Source organism: Triticum urartu, unplaced genomic scaffold (genome assembly GCF_056163025.1).
Source record: "Triticum urartu cultivar PI428250 unplaced genomic scaffold, HENAU_Tu73 scaffold1102, whole genome shotgun sequence".
NCBI classification, from domain to species: Eukaryota; Viridiplantae; Streptophyta; class Magnoliopsida; order Poales; family Poaceae; genus Triticum; species Triticum urartu.
This window is the reverse complement of record NW_028259567.1, coordinates 1-12500: the sequence shown is the minus strand read 5'-3', so window position 1 is coordinate 12500 and position 12500 is coordinate 1.

The following is a 12500-nucleotide window of genomic DNA, read 5'->3' as shown; positions in this document are numbered from 1 at the left end:
ATAGTCAATATGGGCCCTCAACACCCATCAATGCATGGTGTTCTTCGACTGATCGTTACTCTCGATGGTGAGGATGTTATTGATTGTGAACCCATATTAGGGTATTTACACAGAGGAATGGAAAAAATCGCGGAAAACCGAACTATTATACAATACTTACCTTATGTAACAAGGATATAGAGAGATTGTAGAAAGGGGATAGGATAGTTATTTTTGCAAGAGACTTGTTGTAAATTCCTTAACTTAAGAAAGAAAAAAGAATAAAAACACAGATACATAACATAAAAAAAAGAATAAATAAGACGAGATTCGACCTCCCCCTACATATTTAATTTCCTCTCCTATACAAAAACTAGCAAGACCCACTCCATTGGTAATTCCATCAATAACACCCTTATCAAAAAACTCCGTGAGTTCGGTTAACCCTCTTATACCGAGGGTAAAGACCCTAGTATAGAAAATATCTATATAACCACGATTATATGACCAACTGTATATATTTTTTTTTACTTGATCTAAAAATTCTTTTTTAGGATTTCCTTTGTAAAAAGAGTTTATTAAATCCAAATTCTGAAAAAAAGAATAAGCGGATCCATAGAAGATATATGCTATGAATAAACCAAAGATAGCTAGACTTACAGAAGAAATTGCATTAGTAATAAATTCATATGAATTTACAAAAGAATTAGAACTTTCCTGGGTAAAGTTTATTGAGGGAGTTAACCACTTTGATAATATGGTTAACTCTGCTATTCCATTACCAATTCCTCCATTATCAAAAGAGATTCCTATGAATCCAATGAACAAAGTGAAAAGTAGTAATATAAGAAGAGGAAATAACATAGTATTTCCCGTTTCATGCGGATAGGCAAAAGTTTTTTTAGCCCCAAAAGACGTAGTAAAGGATCCTATCCTATTTCTTGTATTACCTTGAATTTTTGGTATATTTTGTGAAAAAAAAGAAACTCCACTCTTCGTTGTTGATAAAACGAAATCCCTATTCACTCCTTTGGGTATCCTTTTTCCCCATAAGGATATTGAATACAAGGAACTCTCTTTAGTGCTACTGTAATTTTGAAAATGAACACGCAAATACCCATCAAATGTAAGTAAATATATCCGAAACATATAAAAGGCAGTTAATCCTGCAGTAAAGGAGGCTATTATTCCAAAAAAGGGCGAATACAACCAACTATTACTAAGGATTTCATCTTTGGACCAGAAGCAAGCAAGAGGTGGAATACCACAAAGAGAAAGTGTACCCCATAAAAAAGTAGTTCTTGTGATTGGAATGTATTTTCTTAAACCGCCCATAAGAACCATATTTTGACTTTTATCTGGTGAATATCCAACAAGAGGTTCCATTGAATGAATAACGGATCCGGATCCCAAGAACAATAAAGCTTTTGAATAAGCATGAGTGATCAAATGGAATAAAGCAGCTTGATAAGAACCTATACCTAGAGCTAACATCATATAACCCAATTGAGACATTGTAGAATAGGCTAAGCTTCTTTTAATATCTCTCTGAGCAAGAGCTAAAGTAGCTCCTAAGAATAGTGTTATTGTACCTACTAAAGAAATAAAACTCATTATCAAAGGTAAAGATATGAAAAGAGGAAGAAGTCGAGCTAGAAGAAAAATTCCCGCAGCAACCATAGTTGCTGCGTGTATAAGAGCCGAAATAGGAGTGGGCCCTTCCATAGCATCGGGTAACCATACGTGAAGAGGGAATTGTGCGGATTTCGCAACTGCACCAAGGAATAATAAAAAAGCACACAAAGTAGTAAGTAAAGAGTTAATTCCATTATTAGGAATCCAGTTATTAGCTATTTTGAACAAATCCCTAAACTCTAAACTACCTGTTATCCAAAAAAAACCTAAAATTCCTAATAATAGACCAAAATCCCCTACACGATTAGTTACAAAAGCTTTTTGACAAGCACTCGCTGCGATTGGTCGTGTAAACCAAAAGCCTATCAATAAATAAGAACACATTCCCACGAGTTCCCAAAAAAAATAAATTTGTATCAAATTGGAGCTAGTAACCAATCCCAACATGGAAGTATTGAAAAAACTTATATAAACAAAAAATCTCAAATATCCTTCATCGTGAGACATATAACCATCACTATAAATAAGAACCAGGATTCCTACAGTAGTAATTAGTATTAACATAATAGAAGTAAGTGGGTCAATCAAGTATCCAAATTCTAAAGAAAAATCATTATTGACGGTCCAAGACCATAGATATTGATAGATCGAACTTCCATTTATTTGTTGAATAGACAGTTGAACTGAGAATACCATAGCTATACTTAAGAGTAAAACACTAGGAAAAGCCCATATGCGACGAAGATTTTTTGTTGCTGTCGGAATAAGAATAAGGCCAAATCCCATTGACATAATAACTGGAAGTGGGAGAAGAGGGATTACCCATGCATATTGATATGTATGTTCCATAAGAAAAGAAATTGCAATTTTTACTTCAATTTTTACTTCAATTTTTCTATAAAATTGTTTCCGATTCACCAAACCAATTCTTATCTCTTTCTGAAAGAATAAATAAAAAGAATAAGAAAAAATACTGAAATTCTTAATTTTTCCAAAATTTATCTCATTGAAATAATTAAAAATTAAGAATGGGTTTAGTTGGTTAAATTAAAAAAGTTAATAAAATAACTAGGTAACGAAGTTATTTTATTAACTAAATAAAGATATTTATAAAAATAAAAAAAAAAAAGTGGAATCATTTTACTTTCTATTCATAATTCATTTTTATATTTCTTTAAAACAAAGATGAAACAGCTCTCTTGTTCCATAATTAACTGATTGAGTGAATTCCAATGAAAACCTATGTTTATAAGAAATTATCGAATAGTCCTTACTTCATATAGAACTAAAATTCTAATGACTATAAATTACCTAAGTTTTAGAATGTCTTGTTTAAGAGACTCAGTATTTTTTGTTTTGATTGGAATTCCTTTCCTTTATGGAATACCATTCTGAACTTAATTAACTATTTTCATTTTCCCTTCTTTTTATCCCCCCGTCTTATCTTATATGGGGGATAGGCTTCCATACCATATATCTATATATGGAGTATACTTGATATATAAATAGATATAAATAGATTTAAATGAGAAACCCTTCTATATATTCTATATTATTAAAAAAAAAGTATAAAATATATAAAGAAAAAATGTTAAAAAATTCTTGTTGTCTTATCCGCATTAGACAAAATGAAGTAAAAAATAATTCAAAATTTAAGTATCTTTCAGTATCTAAGTATAAATACTAATAAAAAGAAGAAAGAAGGATTGATTTGCAGCAATAGATGTCTTTCACATACAACTAGAAAAAAGTAATTTCCTTTTTGAATGGCAGTTCCAAAAAAACGTACTTCAATGTCAAAAAAGCGTATTCGTAAAAATATTTGGAAGAAAAAGACTTATTTTTCCATAGTACAATCTTATTCTTTAGTAAAATCAAGATCATTTTCGAGCGGTAATGAGCATCCAAAACCAAAGGGTTTTTCTGGGCAACAAACAAATAATAAGATTTTGGAATAATATGAATTGACTTATCAAAAAAGAATTCCAATTATTTAATAATTTGGATTCTTCTTTGAATGTACTTTTATGTGTCGAATTACTCGGTACAATATTCTTAGAACAAAAAACCCCTCTTATCTTATATATACAAGAAAAAAAAAGTTTTGTTTGGTATACTGTGTGCTAAGTATTCTTTTCCTATCAATGAACTTTTCATAATTTTCCTAATAGAATCCTCATATTCTATTAGGAAAATTATGAAAAGTGGAGTATTCTTACAATAGGACTTACAACTTCCACCTATCTTCTCCAAAATCATAAGGTTAGTAAATCTTATTAATAAGAGCATAAAGACTTTCATTCTAGAAATTTTTAAAAAATCCAAAAAGCCTTTTCTATTTATCCATTTTATTTTAATTTCATCATTAAATAGAAACCCTTTTGGATTTTTTTCATTGTATTGAAAGAATTTTCAAAATGTAAAGGGGAAATTAATTAGAAAAAATTAGTTCTATAATTGCAAGTTAGAAAAAAGAAGTTCCAACTCTTTCAAGCAGTGTTTGTGTTTCTATTGGGCAAAGCAAGAGTTTATTGTAAAAAAAAAAAATGGAAACGATACTACCAAACGAAGTCTATTTTAATGAAAACTCTAATGTTCCTAAATTTTATGGACTTTCCCAATATCGACGATTCCCAAGATAATAGCTATTATTCTTTTAAGTTACCTATTATTTGAAGTTAGCCGCCATGGTGAAATTGGTAGACACGCTGCTCTTAGGAAGCAGTGCTCAAGCATCTCGGTTCGAATCCGAGTGGCGGCATTCTTGAAAAAGAATACAATAGATTAGAAATCAATTCGAAATTTACAATTTTGTAATGGGACCTTCCCCTTATGCTATTTGCAACTTTAGAACATATACTAACTCATATCTCTTTCTCAACGATTTCAATTGTGATTACGATTCATTTTATAACCTTATTAGTTCGTGAACTTGGAGGATTACGCGATTCGTCAGAAAAAGGAATGATAGTTACTTTTTTCTCTATAACAGGATTCTTAGTTTCTCGTTGGGCTTCCTCGGGACATTTTCCATTAAGTAATTTATATGAGTCATTGATCTTCCTTTCATGGGCCCTGTATATTCTTCATACCATTCCTAAAATACAGAACTCTAAAAATGATTTAAGCACAATAACTACGCCAAGTACTATTTTAACGCAAGGCTTTGCCACATCGGGTCTTTTAACTGAAATGCATCAATCCACGATACTAGTACCTGCTCTACAATCTCAGTGGTTAATGATGCATGTCAGTATGATGTTATTAAGCTATGCAACTCTTTTGTGCGGATCCTTATTATCTGCCGCTATTCTAATCATTAGATTTCGAAATAATTTCCATTTCTTTTCTAAAAAGAAAAAAAATGTTTTAAATAAAACATTTTTCTTTAGTGATATTAAATATTTTTATGCAAAAAGAAGTGCTTTAAAAAGAACCTCTGTCCCTTCATTTCCAAATTATTACAAATATCAATTAACGGAGCGTTTGGATTCTTGGAGTTATCGTGTCATTAGCCTAGGATTTACCCTTTTAACCGTAGGTATTCTTTGTGGAGCAGTATGGGCTAATGAGGCCTGGGGATCCTATTGGAATTGGGATCCTAAGGAAACTTGGGCATTTATTACTTGGACCATATTCGCAATTTATTTACATAGTAGAACAAATCCAAATTGGAAGGGTACGAATTCTGCACTTATAGCTTTGATAGGATTTCTTATAATTTGGATTTGTTATTTTGGTATAAATCTATTAGGAATAGGCTTACATAGTTATGGTTCGTTTACATTAACACCTAAATGATTACATAAAATAAAACCTTCATGAAATGAAGGTTTTTACTTTTATGTTTTATTTGAGAACCCCTTGAACGCCTTATCAAAGGGTTCTCAAAAATTCGAGATAGATCTAATTATACTTTTTTACTTATTTCTGCATTATATACTTTTTTACTTATTTCTGCATTAATAGAGCAGACGAGTAAAAAAAAGCAAACCTATTTAGGATAATAATTGGATAAGAGAGCCTCTACCCTGTCAACGGATAGGGAGAGAACAAAATCTGGATAAATACCAATTCCTATTACTGGTAAAAAGATACAGATTAAAATAAAGAGTTCTCGTGGTCCAGAATCCACAAAATTTGCGTTTGGAACATTAAATAGCTTGTATCCATAGAACATCTGGCGTAACATAGATAATAAATAAATAGGAGTTAATATCATTCCAATTGCCATTACAAAAGTAATTAGTGTTTTTGGCATTAACAGAAATTTTGGACTAGTAATTAGTCCAAAAAATACTACTAATTCTGCGACAAAACCACTCATTCCTGGTAAGGCAAGAGAAGCCATTGAAAAGCTACTAAACATGGTAAAAATTTTAGGCATTGGGATAGATATTCCCCCCAGTTCTTCGAGATAAACAAGACGCATTCTATCAGAAGCGGTTCCTGCCAAGAAAAAAAGTGTAGCACCAATAAATCCATGGGATAATATTTGTAAAATAGCTCCATTGAGTCCAATGTTGGTTATGGAACCAATTCCTATAATTATGAAACCCATGTGAGATACAGAGGAATAAGCTATTCTTTTTTTGAAATTTCGTTGACCAAGAGAAGTTGAAGCTGCATAGATTATTTGGATCGCTCCTATTATTACTAACCAGGGCGAAAATAGATAATGAGCATGAGGTAACAATTCCATGTTGATCCGAATCAATCCATATGCTCCCATCTTTAATAATATTCCCGCTAAAAGCATACATGTACTATAATGTGCTTCCCCATGGGTATCTGGTAACCACGTATGTAGGGGTATAATCGGCAATTTGACAGCATAAGCAATAAGGAAGCCAAAATATAAAAGTATTTCCAAGGTTGCAGGGTATGATTGATTAATTAATCTTTCCAAATCTAATCCTGGTTCGTTGGAACCATATAAGCCCATACCCAGAACTCCGATTAAGAAAAAAATGGAACCGCCTGCAGTATACAAAATAAACTTTGTAGCTGAATATAGACGCCTCTTCCCCCCCCACATGGATAAAAGTAAGTAAACAGGAATTAATTCTAACTCCCACATGATAAAAAAAAGTAAAAGGTCTCGCGAAGAAAATAATCCTATTTGACCACTATACATTGCGAGCATCAGGAAATAGAATAATCGCGAATTCCGTGTAATTGGCCAAGCTGCTAAAGTAGCTAAAGTAGTGATAAATCCTGTCAATAAAATAGATCCTAATGAAAGTCCATCGATTCCCAATCTCCAGTGGAAATCGAAGACATCTATCCATTTATAATCCTCCTTTAATTGGATTAAGGGATCCTCCAGTTGGAAATGATAACAGAACGCATAAGTCATTAGAAGGAATTCTAATAAACAAATAGATATAGTATACCACCTAACGACTTTGTTTCCCTTATGAGGTAAAAAGAAAATTAATGAACCTGCAAATATCGGCAAAACAACAAGTATTGTTAACCAAGGAAAATAACTCATGATAAAGTGATAAAGACAAGATACGTTTTGACCAGAAAAGCCCGTGCTCGATTATTTCGAGCACAGGCTTCTTCGGTAAAGAGGAATCAGACGATTCGAGTGAAGTTTTTTGTAACGTATCAATAAGATAGAGCCATGCTACGTGTTGTTTCAGGCCCTAAATAAACGCGGACACTTAAAAAATCTGTCGGGCAGGCAGATTCACATCTCTTACAACCCACACAATCTTCGGTTCTCGGCGCGGAAGCAATTTGCTTGGCTTTACATCCATCCCAGGGTATCATTTCTAATACATCTGTTGGACAAGCTCGTACACATTGAGTGCATCCTATACATGTATCGTAAATTTTTACGGAATGTGACATTGGATCTATAAATTTTTCTTTTCAACATAAAATTTTTCGATCTGGTAAAAATGAAATTAGTACTATAATGAGTCATATGTATTGTAGACACCAGACGAAGCAATGGTTTATCCAAACTTCAAAAAAAAAAATCTATTTTTTAATCTGTTTGTGAGAAAGCGTGAAGAGAGCCAAGAGACTTTAATTTTGGATTTCAACAATAAATAAGAAATAAGAAAGAATTTTACGAATTGTACAGACGAATTCGAATTAGCCAATAAATTGGCTATCGTCTTTTCAATATAAATTATTGCAATATTCAAATTGCAATATCAATGAATTACAAATACAAAAATTCATTTAAGTGAAAAAGAATACTATGCAATAATCTACTAAAAAAAATGGATATTCTCAAATAATACTAAGAAAATAGTATTGATTTCTATTTATTTTAATATGTGCGCCTTTGTTTAGAGGATTCTATGTCTAATTATTCAAAAGTCTAATTATTCAATAAATTAGATTGATTGATACGAGTGGATTTCCTATTACGATGGATGGAAGAAAGAATGGATAGTCCAATAGCGGCTTCAGCAGCTGCAAGGGCTATAACAAAAATTGCGAAAATATCTCCTTTTAATTGGCGACTATCAAATAGATCAGAAAATGTTACGAGATTTAGATTAATTGAATTCAGTATAAGTTCAAGACATATTAGAGCTCTAACCATGTTTCGGCTTGTGATCAATCCATAGATACCAATCGAAAATAAATAGACACTCAAAAAAAGTACATGCTCAAACATCATTAACTAACTCCTTATCAATCTCGATTCATTTCAATATGAGGGCAAGAATTGAACCGATTCAATTAATTACAATAGAACAATTACACAACAAAAGAAAAAAAAAAAAAAAAAAAAGGAGGTATTTGTTGGCAGTAGATGGATTTTACTAAATCAAAATTGTGATTCTTTAGTTATTTATTTTAGATTTGCAATTCTTATAATTTGTACTTTTTCTAAGTTTTCTTATTGCCGAGCCATAGTAATTGCACCTATTAAAGAAACTAGAAGAATTATGGAAATGAGTTCAAACGGAAGATAAAAATCGGTTGCTAAATGAATTCCAATTTGTTGAACATTATTTATGAGACCCTGTTCTACTATTTGGTTTGATCTTGTAGTCCAAAGAATTCCATACCACGACGTATCTGGGATAGTAGTCATTAGTGAAAAAACAATAGTTATACAAACGAGTGAAGTGAACCCATCTCCAATAGTCCAATAATTCTTATCTTTAGACCATTCTGAGCCATTTACGAACATTACAGCGAATATGATCAAGACATTTATGGCTCCCACATAAATAAGAAGTTGTGCGACAGCTACAAAGTAGGAATTTAATAAAAAATAGAATAAGGATATACAAACAAGAACTAATCCCAGCGAAAAGGCAGAATAAATGGGGTTGGTAAGTAATACTACTCCTAGACCCCCTAGTAGAAGAACAAATCCCCCAAATAGCATAAGAATCTCATGTATTGGTCCAGGTAAATCCATTATGGATAAAAAGAAATTAATAGTATAAAATTTTTCATGAACTGACTAAAACTAAAGGATTCAAGGAAGGAAAAAAGGATTAGGGTATTTTTTTGTGTATAAACTTATAGTTATAAATTATATTATATCACGAAAATCTAGTCTGATTTAAAATAAGAAATAATTTCCAATAAGCAGTAGTTTTTCGTTTTTCTTTATAGTTTAATTTTAAAGTTTAATAAAGAATTATTAGATTTTTATAACAGAAAGACAAAATCAAAGTTTAGTAATCAGTAATCGTTCTTGAATTCGAAGATTTTTCTTTGTTTATTTTACTTTCAGACGAATTCCTAATTGTTTGAATTGTGTAATCTCCCATTATGGAGATTGGTAACCGACTTAAAGCAATTTGATTGTAATTCAATTCATGACGATCATAGGTAGAAAGTTCATATTCTTCAGTCATTGATAAACAGCTTGTTGGACAGTACTCAACACAATTGCCACAAAATATACAAACTCCGAAATCAATACTATAATTAAGCAATTGTTTTCTTTTAATATCCTTTTCAAATCTCCAATCCACAACGGGTAAATCTATCGGACATACGCGAACACATACTTCACAAGCAATACATTTATCAAATTCAAAGTGGATTCGCCCTCGGAAACGCTCTGGTGTAATTGATTTTTCATAAGGGTAGTGAATCGTTATAGGTAAACGATTTGTGTGGGATAAGGTAGTTATGAAACTTTGACCTATGTACCTTGTAGCACGTATTGTTTGTTGACCATAACTCATGAACCCAGTTACCATAGGGAACATATTCATTCTAAATATCTATGAAAAAGATATGTTTCTTTCTCTTGTTTGAGAGAGCTTTTGTGTTGAAAATATTCTTACTATTATTGTATTATCTTATTTATAGTGAAACAAGTTGAGAAGAGGTTGTTAATAAGAGATTGCCCAGGGAAATAGGTAAAAGAAATTTCCATCCAAGATTTAATAACTGATCCATTCTCATCCTCGGTAAAGTCCATCTTATTGTGATAGAAATGAAGAGAAATAAATAAGCTTTAGTTAATGTAATAAATATACCCATTGTCATTTCCAAAATTCCAACTGCTTTATTCATTTGGAAAAAATCAAAAAAGGATATATAGGGAATAGATAAATTCCACCCGCCCAAGTAGAGAACTGTTACAAATAAAGAAGAAACTAATAAATTTAGGTAAGAAACAAGATAAAATAAACCATATTTGATACCGGAATATTCAGTTTGGTAACCTGCTACTAATTCTTCCTCCGCTTCTGGTAAATCAAAGGGTAATCTTTCACATTCTGCCAAAGAAGAAATTAAAAAAACCAGAAAACCTATAGGCTGACGCCAAATATTCCATCCAAAAAAACCGTATTTTGACTGTGCTTCAACTATATCAACTGTACTTGAACTGTTAGATAATCATAGTCGGTGATAACATCACAGTTCCCACCGCTATTTCAAAACCGTACATGAAACCTTAGCTTCATACGGCTTCTCTATGATCAGAAAAAGGAAAGGACTGTTTTGTTCCTAGCCCCGGGGGCGTAGATAGAATTAGATAAAATAAAATAGATTTGAAAGTCCTAAATTAGACCAAAGGAATTCCGTCTGCTAGAATAAGAAAAAGCGCTTCCGAATTGATCTCATCCTTTATAATATAATGAAAATTTTTCTTTGTTCAGTAATAACTTAATCTTGGAATAAAACACTTGTTACTTGTTATAGGAATTCAATTAATAAATGGAAAGAGTTGGGTATTAGTTCATGAGCAATTCTGCATGAATATGGATAGAGGAAGGAAATAATGAAAATTTTTTCTAGTGCACTCCATATCTTTTTTACTATTCTTCTTTCCCCAGGGAGGGGGTATTTAAAAAGAAAAAATGGATAAAGGGTTAATTCGTTCTTGATAGCCATTTCCTTAACAAGTGAATGGGAACATACTCTGGATCGGAATCCGAAGAAAGTACTACTTGATAATTTCTACAAATTGCAAGTCCTTATTATGATTCCTTTTATGGGCAAAAATCTCTAATGTTTTAGATTTTCCATTACTAATCCTTTATGTACTTTAGTGTTCCTAACCCTTCACTAACTTTTGGTGGATTCTTCTTATGGATTATTAAGTTATAGTAATAACTAGGAGTATTCTAGTAATGGAATTCCATATCGTGAATCCTTTATTCTTGGCCGCTTCAAGATATGATGACTAATTAAAAAATATCAACCTTGGGATAAAGAGTTTACACTGCTTATGTTTACTTCCACTTTTTTCTTGTACGTAGGAAATGAGATTTTTTCTTTTTACTACAAATTTATAAGCTGTTTTGTTTCACTCATATAGCTATCTAGTTTAACTTACCAACCCAAATACTAAATAAGAAAAGGAATATAAATAGTTAATGGATTTTATAGGAAAAAGATCTATTTTAACGAATCACACGTAGAGATATTGCTAGCACACAAAAAGTTAATGGTATTTCATAACTAATGGATTGAGCAGCAGCTCGTAGACCGCCTGAAAAAGAATATTTATTATTTGAGCTATATCCTGCCATAAGAAGACCAATAGGAGCTATACTTGAAATGGCAATCCATAAAAAAACACCAATACTAAGATCGGCTAAAACAAAATGATATCCCAAAGGGATAACTAAAAAACTTAATAAAACTGATATGACTGCTATAGAGGGTCCAATGCTAAATAAAGAAATATCTCCTCGGGATGGCAGAATATCTTCTTTAAAAAGTAGCTTAGTCCCATCTGCTATAGCTTGAAGCAGGCCCAGGGGGCCAGCATATTCAGGACCAATACGTTGTTGTATCGACGCAGATATTTCTCTTTCTAACCACACAATTACGAGTACCTCTATTGTTATTCCCAAAAGGAGGGTCAAAATGGGTAGAATCGATATCAGTCCATAGACTTCTTTTAATAATTCCAATTTCGAAAAAGAATTGATAGTTTCTACCTCTACCCTATCTATTATCATTTCAACGATCAACTTCCCCCATAATGATATCTATACTACCTAATATCGTCATGATATCAGCCAATTTCATTTTTTTAACTAGCTGAGGAAGAATTTGCAAATTAATAAACCCGGGTGGACGGATTTTCCATCTCCAGGGGAAAAGGCTATCATCTCCTACTAGATAAATCCCTAATTCACCTTTTGGGGCTTCTACTCTTACATAAAGCTCTTGTCTTGACAATTCAAAATTGGGCGAAGGTTTTTTACCAAGAAATTTATACTCAAAATCATTCCATTCAGAATTATTTTCTTTCTTAAAGCGTCGGACTTCTAAATTTTCATAAGGTCCTCCAGGAATTTTTTCTACAGCTTGTTGAATTATTTTGATGGATTCCCTCATTTCACCAATTCGTACTAAATAGCGAGCTAACGAATCCCCTTCTTTTTGCCATTGGACTTTCCAATCAAATTGGTTGTAAGACTCAT